This window comes from Pan troglodytes, chromosome 7 (assembly GCF_028858775.2).
Source record: "Pan troglodytes isolate AG18354 chromosome 7, NHGRI_mPanTro3-v2.0_pri, whole genome shotgun sequence".
In the NCBI taxonomy this organism is placed as follows: Eukaryota; Metazoa; Chordata; class Mammalia; order Primates; family Hominidae; genus Pan; species Pan troglodytes.
This window is the reverse complement of record NC_072405.2, coordinates 138,269,818-138,287,017: the sequence shown is the minus strand read 5'-3', so window position 1 is coordinate 138,287,017 and position 17,200 is coordinate 138,269,818. Positions and strand designations below refer to the sequence as shown.

General features: G+C 46.9%; 1 protein-coding gene and 1 non-coding gene across 2 annotated transcripts in view; both read right to left on the bottom strand.

Moving 5' to 3' along the window:
• LOC742042 (collagen alpha-1(VII) chain-like) overlaps window positions 1-17,200 on the bottom strand; it is a 307,325-nt gene that overhangs the window by 94,992 nt on the left and 195,133 nt on the right. Inside the window, exon 7 of the mRNA XM_063816125.1 lies at window positions 16,584-16,713. The gene's annotated coding sequence lies outside the window, so the exon portion shown is untranslated. The remainder of the gene's footprint in view (window positions 1-16,583; window positions 16,714-17,200) is intronic.
• On the bottom strand, window positions 6,642-6,805 carry LOC112204321 (U1 spliceosomal RNA). The gene has a single exon (XR_002937888.1). It is a non-coding gene; the product is annotated as a U1 spliceosomal RNA (small nuclear RNA).

Genomic DNA, 17,200 nt, shown 5'->3' with positions numbered 1-17,200 from the left:
GCAGCTTGGCCTCGAACTCCTGACCTCAAGTAATCTGCCTGCCTTGGCCTCCCAAAGTGCTGGCATTGCGGGTGTGAGCCACCACACCTGGCCTCGAAACTTCCTTTAGAGCTGTTGGTCCTGTTCATCACCCTCCACCTTTCAGCAGCAGTGTGTGAGAGTACCCACTTTCTTTGCTAGCATTCAGCACTACAAGCCACCAGAATGCTGAAAGCTGGGGCAAAGGAAGCCATATGTGGCTGTGTCAGCAGCTGGGCAGATGCAGGGAGTACAGCAGGAGCCAGACAAACCGAGAGTACTGGATGCATCCGGATGCAGAGGGATGTTCTGAGGTTTAACTAAGTCAGGGCTCCAGGACACGCTGCAGTCAGCAGCAGGTACATGTACAAAAGATAGCAGGGGAAAGACGACAAGACTAGGGCATATCTGTTGGATGCTATTTGAGAGGTTTGCTATTTAGAAATGACCTAAGAGTTTAAACTTGCACCAAGCCCCACCTGGTCCAGTCTCCATCCTTCAGTCACAGCTCCTTAAAAGTCTAAGACAGGGGTGTCCAATCTTTTGGCTTCCCTGGGCCACATTGGAAGAAGAAGAAATGTCTTGGGCCACACATAAAATACACTAACACTAACGATAGCTGATGAGCTTTAAAAACAAATAACAAAAAAATCTCACAAGCTTGGTCTAAGACAATACAAATGTAGTAGTGAGGTTTCCCAGTCAAACTTATTAGTGATAGTTGCCAACCTTTGTGTTGTAACTTTTTTTTTTTTTTGAGATGGAGTTTTGTTCTTGTCGCCCAGGCTGGAGTGCAATGGTGTGATCTCCGCTCACTGCAACCTCCACCTCCCAGGTTCAAGCGATTCTCCTGCCTCAGCCTCCCGAGTAGCTGGGATTACAGGCATGTGCCACCACGCCTGGCTAATTTTGTATTTTTAGTAGAGACGGGGTTTCTTCATGTTAGTCAGGTTGGTCTTGAACTCCCAACCTCAAGTGATCTGCCCTCCTCCACCTCCCAAAGTGCTGGGATTACAGGCGTGAGCCACTGTGCCCAGCCTATGCTGTATTTTATAATCAATTTCATGTCACTTTATGTGGACTTCGCAACAACATAGAGAAAGGCATTGTTACATTTACAGGTAACAAAGAGTGGAAAATCAGAGAGGGAAAGTAACTTGTTCAGGGCTGCACAGCTGCAAAGTGAGGCAGGTAATTGGTATTCGAAAGGCTACTTCAGTGGTATCTGGAGACTAGTCTATCTCCTGGCCCGGGCTTCTCCCTGTAGCAGGACCACTGTTGTCCTAACGCCACAAATACATTATCTCATTTCATCTCTACAGCCATCTGATGAGATGGGTACTATTGTTAGCTCCATTTTACAAATAGGAAAACAGAGATTGTGCCCAGGGCTTTGCTACCAGTAATGGGTGGGCTCAGGACTCTCTCGGCAGAGAGGGAAGTGAGGGGACAAGGCAGACCCAGCTCAACCCCACCTCCAGGATGAGCAAATGTAGAGAAAGGTGAAGAAGTGCTGGCACCTGAATAAAGCCCTCCCTTCTCCCCCACCCAATAAACCCAGTAAATCCATAGTTCTTGATTACCCACTGTATACAAACTGGCTGGATTACACGGACCTGCTTTACAGACTAATGTTCATTATAATTCACAAAAGTCAAGGGGATCTTATTGTACAATGAAATACAGTAGTTGCAGCCTGCTGTGGACTGAAAGGTGCCAGCATCCATTCTGCATTCATATGTTGAAGTCCCAACCCCTAAGGTGACTTTATTGGAGATAGAAACCTTATGGAGGTTAGTAAGGTTAAACGAGGTCCTGAGGGTGAAGTCCTAATCTGAAAGGATATGTGTCCTTATAAGAAGAAACACCAGAGAACCCTCTCTGCTCCTACAACCATGTAAGGACACAGAAGAAGGCAACCATCTGCAAGCCAAGAGGAGAGCCCCCACCAGAAACTGAATCAGTTCACACCTTGACCTTGGACTTCCCAGCCTCTAGCACAGTAAGAAAATAAACTAAGTCCTTCATTCTATGATATTTTGTTATAGCAGCCCAAATAGACAAAGACAGAGACCCTTCATAAATCAGACTGGTGGCCTGATTAATTTGTCTTTTGACTATGCCCTCATCAGTCATGTTGGAGAATAGTCCCCCAAATCTATATAAGAACTCACTTATAATTTACACATATGCATATGAATGCCTATATTATTATTATAATAACAGGGATGAAAACAAAGACATTTTATAAAAAAGAAATAAACAGGCCAGGCGCAATGGCGCACACCCGTAATCCCAGTACTTTGGGAGGCAGAGGCAAGCAGATATCTTCAAGACCAGCCTGGGCAACATGATGAAATCCTGTCTCTACAAAAAATACAAAAACTAGTCAGGCATGGGAACACATACCTGTAGTCCCAGGTACTTGGGAGGCTGAGGAGAGAGGATCATTTCAGCCTGGGATGTCTAGGCTACAGTGGGCCATGATCCTTCCACCGTACTCCAGCCTGGACAACAAAGAGAAGAAGAAAAAGGAGAAGGAGAAGGAGGAGAAGGGAGGGAAGGGGAGCAGAGGAGACAGAAGGGGAGGGGAGGGTAAGAGAGGAGAGGAGAAGAGAGGAAGGAAGGAGGGAAAGAAGGAAGGAAGGAAAGAAGGAAGGAAGGAAGAAAGGGAGGGAGGGAGGGAGGCAGGATTGTCTAACACAGTGAAATCCTGTCTCTACTAAAAAAAAAAAAGGTGTGGTGGTAGGTGCTTGTAGTCCCAGCTACTCGGGAGGCTGAGGCAGGAGAATTACTTGAACCTGCCTGGGAGATGGAGGTTGCAGCAAGCCGAGATTGCACCACTGCACTCCAGCCTGGGCAAAGAGCAGGACTCCGTCAAAAAAAGAAAGAAAAAAGAAGGGAGGAAGGAAGGAAGGAAGGAAGGAAGGAAGAGGGAGGGAGGGAGGGAGGGAGGGAGGCAGAGAGGGAGGGAGACAGGGAGGGAGGAAGGAAAAAGAAAGAAAAGAAAAAAAGAAAAGAAAAGGAAAAAAAAGAAGAGAAAGGAAGTTGTAACATTTTCTCCTTATACTCTGTTGTGGGTTTAACTGTGTCCCCAGAAGTGTTATGTTGAAGTCCTAACTCCCAGAACCTGTGAATGTGCCTTATTTGGAAATTGGGTCTTTGCAGATGTAATCAAGTTATGATGAGGTCATGCTGGTTTAGAGAAGATGCAATTCTAAGAAAAGGGAAATTTGGACACAAACACACAGGAGAGGACACAGGAGGATGGAGGCAGAGACTTGGATGATGCAATGACAAGCCAAAGAGCGCCAAGGATGGCCAGCCTCCAGCAGAGGCCGGGAGACAGAAAGGGAGGATTTTTCTGGGCATCTGCAGGGAGAACACAGCCCTCACAACTCTTTGATTTCAGACTTCTGGCTTCCACAACTATGAGAGAATACATTTCTGTTGTTTTGAGCAACCTAGTTTGTGGTACTTTGTTATAGCAGCTCTAGGAAACTAATACACACCCTGACCAATCTGCACATCCTACTGAATAAGAAAGAGTAACATGTAAAGCAATGGGAGGAAAATGTCACACAGGTGCAGAGGCCAGATTGGAGAGTAGTGGCTCATCACAATGATCATGCCCATGGATCCCTGGGAACCGAGGTGGGCCCCTGGCCGTGGGGAATCACCCAGGGCGGATGTGAGACTCAGGCGCCTGTTGGGGATTATCCAGGTCTTTCACTCATTTATGCATTCAGCAATCAGCAAGGATTCCTGAGGAATATTGTCAATTAATCACTCAAGTTTCACCCTCAGAAACATAAAGTTCTGGCATCAGAGGGACAGAAAGATTGTTGGCGTGCCTGGTCAGGAAGGTGAATTCGGTCGAGCAGGATTGTGCTGGGGAGCTGCTACAGTCTGAATGTTGGTGTCTCCCAAAAGTTCATAGTTGAAATCCTAACCCTCAAGGTGATGGGATTTGGAGGTAGGGGCTTTGGGAGGCGATCCAGTCACGAGTGTGGAGTCCTCATGAATGGGATTAGTGCCTTGACAAAAGAGGCTCCAGAAAGCTTTCTCGCCCCTTCCTCCATGTGAGGACGCGGTAAGAAGACACTGAACCAGGAAGCAGGTTCTCACCAGACTCCAAATCTCCCAGCGCATTGATCTTGGACTTTTAGCCTTGAGAACTATGAGAAATAAATTTTTGTTGTTTGTAAACCACCCAGTTTATGGGATTTTGTTACAGCAGCCCACATGGATGAACATGGGAGCAAAGGGGAAATCATGGAAGGAGGACTGTTTTCGTTCCATAGGCAAACCTTTCCCACTCTGTGAGTGGCTCAAGGTCAACAAGGGAAAACAGATTCCTGATCTGGTGGGGGCCAATGGTGAGTCTGAAAGGGTCACAGGAAGTGTGTCAGCCTCTGCCTTCTGGGACCCTTGGGCAGCTGGGCGCTGTTACAGAGGAAACCCCCAAGAAGCACTCAGCCCACATTTCCCCCCAGCTAGCCTCACTTCCCCCCTCAGCACTGCCCTGGTTTATTTTGACAAGGTTGTTTCCACCCTGCATGGTCACACACCCTTGCAGACACCAGGGAGTCCTGCCCACTCTGGGAACCATTGTTCACTGTGGAAAACCCGAAGCGTCACCTTTATGCACAGCAGGCTGGGAAACAGTGCTGCTGGCGAGCCCCTCAGGAGCAGTCATGGTTGTGGGCAAGCAGCCAAACAGGGTGCAGACAGCACGCAGGGCTTCCTGGCACAGACTTGCAGGTGGGCGGTGGGCGGTGGGGTGGGGGGCAGTGGCAATGCCCTGGGCCTCCAAGTGATGAGCTTGGAAACCTGCTTCAAGTTGAACTGAGCAAAGGATGCAAAGGTAGGAAATACAGAAATACACCTCGCAAGAGAAGAGGAAACAACCAGATGTTTTAACGGGTAGAATTTCAGATAAAAAACAAATCCTGTATTGAACATGGAAAAGGCACAAGGGGGACAATGAGGTCTGGGAGAAGCAGCAGCTGCATGAAGCAAGTACACCCCTTTGGTGATGGGATCTGCGGGTGGAATGATCAGAACTGAGAAGCCTGGAGGACCTTGCAGAGCTCCAGGCTGGGCTGTCATCTCTCAAAGTACCACAACACAGCTGGTTCCAAGTATGGGAATAAACAACAACAACAAAAGCCCTATACACTAAAATCAACTATTGTTATGGGACAAAGTCCTGCTGCCAGGAAAGTATTGCTACAGTGACACTGTCAGGCACAGGAGGCAAATGGGAAGGGGCAAGGCCCTCCGCCCTTCCCACCTGCCAGTTTTCCTTTGAACAACCAGGTCTGGCCACTCTGGGCCTGCAGACTTTCAGGGCCATAATCAGCAGCCACAGACTGGCCATTTCCCCCTTTATACTGGGCCTACACAAGGACCATAATCAAAACATTTCTCAACAACTGATTTGCTATGCAACCATGGAGGTGCCTGACCATTCAGAGCAGGTGCTGGCCTGATCTCCTGGTTCCTTGCTACCTCTGGTGCTTCCAGTTCTGCACCAAGCCCTCCTGACCGCCCAGGAGGCCCACATCACTTATTTTTATTGCCTGCCTGGCCTCTGCAGACAATTGAGTTTGGGACGCCTGGCTGAGAAGGAAGCCAGGTGGGGGATACTACATGATACATCAACTGTTTCATCCTCATTCTGTGTGCCTCAGGTCCCAGGAAAGCAGGGACATCCCTGATGGGGCTAACCAAGGGGTTCTAGGAGCAGTGTGCAGGGGAAGAGGTTGGATGGAGTGGGAGTGGCATGGGAGGGAAAGGAAAGCAGGAAAGGCTGTCAGTAGGAGGACAGGAGCAGAACAGGACAGTCCAGAAACCAGCAAGGGCACATGAAGCCCAGGGAGAGATACATTCAAAGGCCTGTGAGCATAACACAGAGTCCCGGTTTGCAAACATCTAGGCAGGACACATTTCGGAGTCTCTTTCTACATGCATCTGACTCATCTTGATTTTTGTTGAACGAGGCCACGTTGACCATAGGGAAAAGTCCAATGTTCTCAGCCCACTGCTCTTGCCCCACATGAACTTTCCAACATCTCTGTTCATTACCTTCTTTCGTCAGTCAATGTGGGCAAAAAGAAAACAAGTTTGTTAAAAGTGGATGGGGGCCGGGCGTGGTGACTCACGCCTGTAACCCCAGCACTTTGGGAGGCTGAAGTGGGTGGATCACCTGAGGTCAGGAGGTCGAGACCAGCCTGGCCAACATGGTGAAACCCCGTTTCTACTAAAAATACAAAAATTAGCCAGGTGTGGTGGTGTGCACCTGGGAGGCGGTAGCCTCCCAGCTACTCGGGAGGCTGAGGCAGGAGGATCGCTTGAACCTGGGAGAGCGAGGTTGCAGTGAGACGAGATCACACCACTGCACTCCAGCTTGGGCGAAAGTGTGAGACTCCATTTCAAAAAAAAAAAAATGGGTGAAATGTGGTAATGAATTAGAGTTGGAGACAGCAGTATGAACTCATAGTTAGCTTAACATAGATAAGATGGATACCTGGAGAAATATTTACACATATGTGCATGCACATGGATTCATATACACACATTTATTTATTTATGTATTTATTTATTTTTAAAACTTTTTACAGGGAAAAGTGCAAATGCAGTCCCCCATTACCACAAATTATGCAGTCAAGTCTCCCACATTTGGGGGAATCACAGGGGTCAGCACATCGGGAGTGCAATGGATAAGCCTCACCCTGGGGAAACCACCTTCGTGATTATGGTATCTCCCCTGCCAGGTAAGTATTCATATGTGTTAAAAAAATTGTTCTCCCCATCCTCCCTACACACATATATTTCACTGCTCTGTCAGTTGAGAAGATCTGGAGGAAACAACACCTCAAGCACATCTAGCACCCAGATCTTGGATTCTAAGTCCTTTCTCCAGTAAAATGACAGGGGATCCTTGAAGAAATGGCTGATTCTATAACTGGGGCTGGAAATATACAAGATAAGCCCTAAGCATCTTATAGTGCCAGAAAGTATGGATGCACCAAAAAAAAAAAGAGAGAGAGAGAGAGAGGGAGTGGGAGGGAAGGAAGGAAGGAAGAAAGGAAGGAAGGAAGGAAGGGGAGGAGGAGGAGAGGAAGGAGGAAAGGAAGGAAGAAAGGAAGGAAGGAAAAGGAAGGTAGGGAAAGGAAGAAAAGGAAGGAAGGGAGAAAGAAAGAAGAAAGGAGGAAGGGAGGGAAGGAAGGAAAAAAGGAAGAAAAAGGAAGGAAGGAAGGAGGGAGTGAGGGAGGGAGGAAGGAAGGAAGGAAAGAAAAGAAAAGAGGGAGGGAGGAAGGGAAGGAAGGAAGAGAGAGAGAGAGAAAGAAAGAAAGAAAGACAGACCCATAATAAGAAAGTATGTCAAATGGACACAGGAAGTAACTGAAGAGTTCCCAATAGCCAAGGAAGAAAAACCATGAGCAACAAAATAAAATCATATTGGATTATAACTCAAATAAATTAAAAATTATCAAATAAATACCTGCAAGTCCATAGTGATATATAAATAAATAAATAGGAGAGAGGAGTTAAATCTCCCAGGTAGAAAAAATCTAAATAGTTCATGTAGATCCTCTAGCCATGGAGAAGGAAGAGTGGGAATGCCCTCTTCTTAGGGGATGGCTATGCACAGTGACTTCCTTCTGAAGAGTTTAATATAAAAAGGGAGTTAAGAAAGAACAAAAACACAAAAGTATCTTTAAAGTGGACAAACCCGACAACCACTACAGCAGCCAGGTAATCAAAGTCAACATCAGTGATAGGTCATGCTGATGGTGCCTACCCTTGATTTCATAAAAGCGGAACTTTACCTCTGTGGCCTTCCTCCATAATCCCAATCTAATAATAAGAAGAATCAGACAACCCTCACAGAGGTACGTTCTATGAAATACCTGACCAGTCAGAACTGGTCATCAAAACTCAAGACTGTCAATGTCATCACAAACCAGGAGAGTCTGAGAAAGCGGCACAGCCCAGAGCAGCCTAAGAAGACATGATCACTAAATGTGATGTGGGATCCCAGATGGGATCCTGGACCAGGTAAAAACTAAAGTAACGTTTCAACTTCAGTAAATAATAATGTATCAATATTGGTCCATTAATTGTGGCAAATGTGCCACACTAATGCAAAGCGTTAGTAACAGGGAAAACTGGGAGCAGGGTATATGGGAACTTTTTGAACTGTTTTCACAATTCTCCTGTAAATCTAAAACTCTTCTGAAAATAGAGTTTATTCTTTAAAAGTGTCTGGAGGATGTGCACAAGGGTGTGGCAGCAGAGGGGCTACAGGTAAAAAATCATGACATCTGGAATATTTCCTTCAATTTTTACTCCACACGGTGACTATCTTACCCTGCTCCCATTAAACTCTGAACAATGTTATCAGCCTGAAAAATGGATTGGCATGAATGTGTAATGTCGAAGCTGGGAGGGACTATGGCGGCCATCCAGGCCCCTGCTTTCAATTACACTTGAGGAAAATCAAATCCAAAGACCGGAAGTGGCCAGGCTCGGTGGCTCACTCCTGTAATCCCAGCACTTTGGGAGGCTGAGGCAGGCGGATCACCTGAGGTCAGGAGTTCGAGACCAGCCTGACCAACATGGAGAAACCCCATCTCTACTAAAAATACAAAATTAGCCGGACGTGGTGGCGCATGCCTGTAATCTCAGCTACTGGGGAGAATCGCTTGACCCCGGGAGGCAGAGCTTGTGGTGAGCTGAGATCACGCCATTGTACTCCACCCTAAGCAACAAGAGTGAAACTCTGTATAAAAAAAAAAAAAAAAAAAAAAAAAAAAAAAAAAAAACGAAAGCAAATGACCAGTGAATGTTCCAGTTCAGTGCCCATGGGTAGAGCTGAAATCCTCAGGGTCCTGGAAGACTGATGGACAGCAATGTCAGCCTCTCCTCAGAACAGCCCACTCTGCAGAGGAAACCGAGGCTCACAAGAGCCAAGAGCCTTCTTCCCAGCCAGAGGGCTGGCAAGCAGCAAAGCAGAGAGCCAGGCTCAGGTCTCCTTTCCGGCTTCACAGAAGTGCTACCTCCCTGCTACCACTAACCCTCACACCCCCGACCCCTGTCCCCATGGCCAGTCACTTTCCCGTTTCCTCCCACAGCAGCAGGGGGCGGCGGCTGAAGACTCAGGTAAGATGCAACTCAGGGAGGATGGCCCTTAGATTGGTTTCTCCTTTTTTTTTTTCTTGATTCTGTCTTTATGGAACTTTGCTTTAACCCAACATTGTTTAAATCCCGACCTGATTTCTCGTGAGCTTGAAGCCAGGGTGCCCACACTCTGCAAAAGAAGAAAAATGCCAGTATGAGTCCTTGAGGCTCAGTGTTGTTGTGCAGTCCGTGGACAGGACAATGTCCTCGTTTCAAGGTTTCATTTTTGGAGGAAAAAAAATTCCTCAGGATGCAGGATGCCCTGCATCCCACAATGAGTATGCCCCCGTTGCAACCAGCTCTGGGAGGGTGACCAAACTAAAAAGGAAACCGTTCCAAGCAGAAGGACACAAATTACCAGCAGTCATTATTACTCACAGCAATTCAGGCCCAGGGTCTATGTGGTGCAGGGTTTCTGAAAGCCGGCCTATACCTGGGAAGGAGGGAGAGAACGAGAGGCCTGGATGCTGGGTGGAGGTTCTGTGATTTACTTTGTTACAAATTTAAGAATAAAACCTGCTGGATCAGGAGCTTTTCCTAGCTCCTCAAATAAACACCTGGATCCCAAGAGGAACAGAAAGGAGAAAGGTGAGTGTGGGAGAGGAATTGGAGTGCAAGCTCAGAGGTCCTTGAGGGAGGGAGGAGAAGGTGTCTGCTTTGGGGAATGGCAATAAGAGGTATGTTGGGATGGAGATACCCAAATGTGTAGCACTTATACCGATTTAGCAAATGGTCCTCTCATTAGCAAAAGCTTCTAAACATTAGCTTTTAGTTTTAAAAAAAAGGACATTTGAAATTATGCAAAAGCCCAGAGCACCAGTATGCGCTTCACACACGTTCCGCAGGAAGATTCCTTCATTTGCAAACTGGAGTATATTACATAATCATTTCCATTTCCTGGCAGGTTGTGAAGAGTAAATGAGATCATATAATGTAAAGTGCTTGAAACACCATGAATAATACATTTGAGCTATTACTATTTTTACCATGATTACTGGTAGATTAAAAGCAGTCTCTTCATGGCCATCTTGATTATTACTAGTACTAACACGACCATCACCGCAAACACTACTACTACTATAAGGATAGTACTTTATTAGTGGTGCTTAATAGAATCTATTATAATTCTCAATACTCAGCATATTTCAGGAGGAAAACTGACTGACGGACTGATATAATGCACAATTAAAGAAACGAACAAAGAAATGGATAGATTCCTATAATGTGGGGGGTGTATCTTAAAAAGAAAAGCAGTCCAATAGGTTTCAAAGAGCAAAACCAGGAGTCAAGAGCTGTCTCTAATCCCAGGAGCCGGATGCTGTGAACACAGGAGTGTTCAATAAATACCTAACTGATGTCTGAGCAAGGAAGAGACAAAGAATGACAACAGTCAATTGGGCTTAGCTTAGATAAACACTCAAAGCCAGGATATAGACAGAACAGGACAAGAGTGGCTCTTACAGTCACTTGATTCAGGGTCCTTGTTTTAATGATGGGGCTGTGAAGTATCAAAGGGGTCAGCTGGGGCTCAACACTCAAAGGGCAGCTTTGGGCCAAGTCAATCAAACCAGCCTGGTGAGCTGAGATGCACGTTACCCAGTAAATACAGGTATTGGGATAGACTGTGTCTCTGCGGTGTGATGGTTAGTTTTGTGTGTCAACTTGACTGGGCCACAGGATTTCCAGAGAGCTGGTTAAACAGCATTTCTGAGTATGTCCAGATGAGATTATCATTTCAACCAGGAGACTGAGTAAAGCAGATGGTCCTCTTCAATGTGGGTTGGGCCTCATTCAACCCACTGAAGGCCTGAATAGAACAGAAAGGCACAGGAAGGTTGAATTTCATCTCTGCCTGATTGCTTGTTCTGGGACATCGATCTTCTCCTGCCCTTGGCATTCCTGGTCCTCAGGCCTTCGAATCTAGACTGGAATCTACACTACAGGTTCTCCAGCCCTCTGCCCTTTGTGACACAACAGCTGTTTCCTAGGTCTCCAGCCTGCAGGTGGCAAATCACAGGACCCCTCTGGGTCCATAATTGCATGAGCCAATACCTTATAATAAATAAATCTCCTAGATATAGATATAAATATCAAGGTAGATATTGATATAGACATGGATACGCATCTATCTTCATGTTCTATTGGTCCTGTTTCTCTGGAAAGCCCTGACTAATACATCTGTATATTTTGAAGGCTTTAAAGAAGGACAAAGCTCTTTTTTATCCACTCTGTTGACTCCTCATAGCCTATCTCAGCAGCTGACTCATAACAGGAAAGTGGACAAGGGCAGAGAGGACAGGAGGGAATGGCTACCTCCTGCCAGTCACCACACAAGGTGCTGGGGAGGTGGGTTCAGGGAGACCCAAGGCTCTGCTCCCAGTGAAAGTTGGAGAGATCGTGTTCCCAGGTGAGATCCCAAACACAGCCCCCATCAGCAGATCCCTTCCCACAAGAGGCACTGTAGAGAGAAAGATCCTCATTTTCAGAAGAAACAGAGCTGAAAGAAGGGACTAGGAGTGGGCAGAGGACAATGGCGGAGAAGGAGAGACAGTTGGAGAGGGGGTGAGGAGCAGCACAAGAGAGTACAGAGAATGTGCTGGGAGAACAGGCAGGCACAGGGCGGGTTTAAGGGATTCAGAAGACTCATGTCTTGATTTGGGAGCCACCATCCATGAGCAGGGGGGATCTCAAGCAATGCAATTGCTCCAAGCCTCCAGTCCCTTCATCTGTGAAATTCTGGCATCCATGAAGCTAGCTTCACTCCCTGTGATTCCTTCAGAGAAAGCACAGTGGCTTTTCTCCTTTATTCCAGGCACCCTGCACAGTGGCACACTGCAGGTTCTCGTTCGATATTTGTGCAATACAAGAAAGGAGAAAGGATGAGAAATCACTTTATAAACTGTAAAGTCCTGGGCAGATGACAGGGCTGCCTTTGTTTCTTAAGGCAGACTGGGGAGCTTCTGAAAGGGGAATACTTTCTTCCTCACTTTGCCTTTCCAGCCCCAAGTCAGTGTCCTGAATTCAGTTAACTCAAGAAAACGTTCTCCAAGCATGTCCTACGTGCTGTCAAAATGCCAAAAGCTGGAAGCAGACAGAGAACAAGACCTAGACCCTGCAATCCAGGGGAGAAGAGCTGATGTTCAGGAAAGTGAAATGCTGCTTCTGGAGACAGAATAAATCCCCCCGGAGAGAGGATAAGAATTGACTATTCCAAAGCCCAGCCTTTCTTCAAAATCATAATGATAATCATCACCCATAGTGACAGCTACAGTGGGTGGTCACCTGTGTGGCCGGCGGCTAGATGAGCTGGACTGAAAGAGACTCAGAAATGCTTTCGTTTTCAGGTGGTGGCGCAGCCACTGCTCCCCGCCTGGGCCTAGTGCATTGCAGACATCACGGAGGAAGCTCCGTGTCTGTGGGTGTGACGGTGTATGATCAGTGAAAGATGTTATCAGAAGAAAAAAAATTAGGCACATTTTCCCCTAGACTTACTAATCCTTCCTCTGCAATTACCCTCATGTTTTGACATTAATTGAACTCTGTCTTTATTACTAAAAATAAACTCCAGGGCAATTGCAATGCACCAAAAACCTCAGTATGAAACCACAAGAAACAGTAATAGAGAAATGGGCCAATACCAGAGGTGTTTTGAGAAGATGTTTCTGTTTCAAGCGTAGAGTTCCGAGTGGGCCAGGAGTTCTTTAAAATCCTGTGGACACCAAGTACAGGAAGCAATCTTTACACACATACCTTGTGGCGAAAGACTGGTGCTGGCTTGTATCCCTTGACAGGGAAGCGGGAGCCTGCTGATGCGGTGTCACCAAAGGCCAGAAGGCCAGCATGACCAGTGTGGCAGTATCAGGCAGGGAGCCAGCAGATGACACCAGGGGGAGGCAAGGCCAGAAGAGGAGTCCAAAAGAGCAAAGTGAAGGTCTAAAGGGAAGAAGCCCATCCTGTCTGCATATCCAGGGAGCAGGGCCAGGGGTGAGCAAGCATGACACTGAGAGGGTCAGGAGCTAGACAGGTCAGGAGCTGGAAGGAGAAATAAACAGGCTCCTGTTCATTGCCCATTTCCTCGGGCAAGGTTCCGTCATCCTCACAACCAGACCAAGTGGCTTCTGGTCCATGATGTGGCTGGGAAAATTGAAGTCTGGCTGGGTGTGTGGTGTGTGCCTATAGTACTAGCTACTCAGGAGACTGAGGTGGGAGGATTGCTTAAGCCCAGGGATTGGAGGCTGGCCTGGGCCACATAGCTAAGACCCTGTCTTTAAAAAAATAAAAGAAAAAAATTTGTATGTGTGTTTTGAGACAGAGTCTTGCGCTGTTGCCCAGGCTGGAGTGCAGTGGCACAATCTTGGCTAACTACAACTCTGCCTCCCAGTTTCAAGTGACTCTTGTGCCTAAGCCTCCCAAGTAGCTAGGATTACAGGCGTGTGCCACCATGCCCGGCTAATCTTTGTATTTTTAATAGAGACAGGGTTTCACCATGTTGGCCAGGCTGGTCTCGAACTCCTGGCCTCAAGTGATTAGCCCACCTCAGCCTCCCAAAATGCTGGAATTACAGGCGTGAGCCACTGTGCCTGGCAAGAAATTTTCTTCCTTTTTTTTTTTTTTTTTTGTTTTAAGAAAGAGAGAAGTTTGAAAAGCTGTAGACTTGCCCAGAGTCAAATGAGCAGTGGGAAGTGGAGCCTGGGGTAGACCCTAAGTGTCTGACTCCGTGTTCCTGGTGCCTTTGCTGCACAGCAGGCAACAGTCCCGACTCGTGGGTGGGAAAGGTGAGGATGCTCTCCTATCGGTGTGCGTCCCAGCCAGGCTGATTTCTAGGCACGTACAGACAGGCAGGCTCCCAGTGTGAGGAGTGCCTTTAGGACAAGCAGAACCACACACATAGATGCAAATGCCTGGGCCTTTCTTCAGGTTCTGTCATAGAACAGACTGCCTGAAGCCATGCTCAGGACTGCGGGCCTCAGAAACCCAGCACTTGCCCCTGCTCTGTCTTTCTGCTCCCAGCAGCTGAATTCTAGGGAAATGTCTCTCCATCACCCCACCCCGAGACAGACCTGCCAAGCTTCTGGCTTTCAGATTCTCTGCTACATGACTGAGGTCCCATCAGCCCTTTTCCCCAATATGAGAATAGCTTGTTCCAGCCCTCCAGGTGCAACAGGGCATGGGGATCAGCTGGAAAGGCTGCTACCCCTGTATGCTCTCCTGCTCCCTAAGCCTGCCTCAGAAGCATGGGCTCCCAAGACATAATTCAGTGACTGTCCCTGAGGGTCAAAAAGAGCTACGAGGCCAAGGCGGGCAGATCACAAGGTCAGGAGATCGAGACTATCCTGGCTAACACAGTGAAACCCCGTCTCTAATAAAAATACAAAAAAAAGTAGCCAGGCGTGGTGGTGGGCGCCTGTAGTCCCAGCTACTCAAGAGGCTGAGGCAGGAGAATGGCGTGAACCTGGGAGGTGGAGCTTACAGTGAGCCGAGATTGCGCCACTGCACTCCAGCCTGGGCGACAGAGCAAGACTCCGTCTCAAAAAAAAAAAAAAAAAAAAAAAAGAGCTACGTAGGGCTCCCAAGGAAGGCTTGTCAGCTGTAGACATACAATGCAGTAGCAGAAGTGAGAAATTGAACAATGAAACGAAAATGAATGCATAATATGAATGCACAAAGGTGCTGAGCTCTAAACAATGGAAAGGATTTTTAATTACTAAACAGCAGTTCAGCTCCCAGTATGCTTTATTCACAAGCATCTTTCAAGAGTCACGAGAGGCAGCACCTGCTCCAGGAAGCCTCCCGGCATGGAGAAAGTCCCCTCCACCATCCTTACAGACACCTAGGGAGTATGGAGTATCCTATGTGTGCCAGTATCCCCACCTTGACTGAAGGGCAAGGCCTCATGCTCTTCACCTCTGCATGCCACAGGAATGCTGACTATCACAGCAGATTTGAAATGCAAATGCGCTTTTGAAAATTTAAGGCACAATACAAAAGATGACATATGTAGCACAACAGAAGTACAGTTCTCTGCTATGCTCTCAGTTCTGACTTCTCTGTCTTCTCACCAGTCCACAGCTTCTCACCCACCTTTCCACCTTGCATAGCTTTCAAATTTATGATAGGAATAAAGTCAGTTTCCTTTTCATCATGTCATTTATTCTTTCCAACATCTTACTTAAAAAAAATTGCAACTGACCTCATTCTTTCCTCTGAACCTTTAAAAACTTTCTTCTTTTGGTTACTTCTCTATCTCTTTTTCTCTCTCCTTTCAATTACTCATTCATTTGTTGTTTCACCCTCGGTCAGGCACTATGCCAGATCCTGTGATGTGTAAGACAGTCCTTGCTCTAAGCAATTTCACCAGCAAGAGGGGGAACGGGCAGGGGAAGGGTCAAGGGACATTTCAACCCAGTGCAGTAGCCATGGTATAGTGGAGACATGCCTTCACTAGCCCGCTGCCATCCAGGGGAGGGGGGAATCAACTCTGCTTTGGGTAAGGGGCTGGGCACAACTGGAAAGGTGATTCTCAGCTGTTTCCCAGGCTGACTTGGTGATAGGTGAAAGGCTGGGGGACAGCAAATGAAAGACTTCAAAATAGCCTGATACATGGAAGGAATTCTAAATGGCATAATTGAGGAATAATTTGCAAAAACTCTCTTCCCTTTTGGAGCATTTCTTCCTCAGTGCAAGGCAGCCTGCTAAGCTGTTTTGCTCCAATATCTCACTCAACACAAACAACATCTTCATGAGGCAGGCACTAATACCATCCCTATTTTACTAATGAGGAGACCAAGGCTTTGAGAGGCTGAGTGACTTGTCCAAAGTGAGGCAAGTAGCAAAACCAAGAAAACCCAAGTCTACCTGAAGCGCTCAGTCTTAACCTCTAACCCTTTACCTCCTGCACCCTCAGCCTTAGTGTGGAAGGAGCACAGAATTCAAGGAGGTGAAAGGAGGAAGCACGGATTGGCTGGGAAAGGAGGAAGAGCTCATGTTCTGGATGTCCCAAAGGTGTTTCAATCTGATTATATAACCCTCACCTCACCTTTTCCTCTTTTCCCCAAGGCTGTCTCCACATGTTTTCACAAGACAGCTGGAGCATCCTGCACCTTCTGCTACAAGTGGGGCATTCACTAGGAGATGGTGGGCTCCTCCCTCCACTAGGGACAGAGGGAGAGCTTCCTAGGCACAATGAATAAATGGACTAGACTCTGAGAACCAGGTCGGGGAGAGGTTATGGGGAGCCAGCTTCCCGAACACATTGGAGCGGCACAGGAAGACACACCGAGAGGTCAAGAACCACAACCCAAGTTGTGCTGCAGGAGATCATCAACTCCAAAAGCTATTTTTGGTTTCACAAGGATCAGGAAGATAAAGTCCCTTACCTTAATTCTCCAATCTCAAAATACTCCAGCTTTAGGTCACGTAAGGACAGTTCTCAAGTCCGTCCAGAGTGCTGAAAGGATATGTATTTTTTCAGATTGAAAGTGCCTAAATCCCAGGTGTAACAGGATTCTAGAAACACACACAAAAAGGATACATATTAATATCAATGTTTACCTTGAATAGATTTGGTAATGAGATGTTTCATTCATTTAAAAGATAAGGACTGCACATTTACTATACACTAAATGAGGAGCACAAGAAGAGAAGACATTTAATGAGCAATGCTTATGTGGCAAGCACTGTGTTAGGCATTTTATACACATTAAACTGTTTAATCCTATGAGATAGGTTTTGATATCCCCCATTTCTGAAGTCACACAGGCAGTCAGGGCAGAAGTGATGGTTGGGTCTTTCTGACTCATAAGCCCCCACCCATTAATCATGTTTCCCTCCCCTACTAGAGCATTTCCATTCACCTTCTTCCAAGAATACTAGGTAGAGAGGAATAAGAAACACACCCAATAACCCCATTCTGAGAATAGCCTGTCCCTGGGTGCCCAGCCCATTTCATACACGGTGGGGATCATGTGAGCCATGGAGGCTGCATCAGATTAAT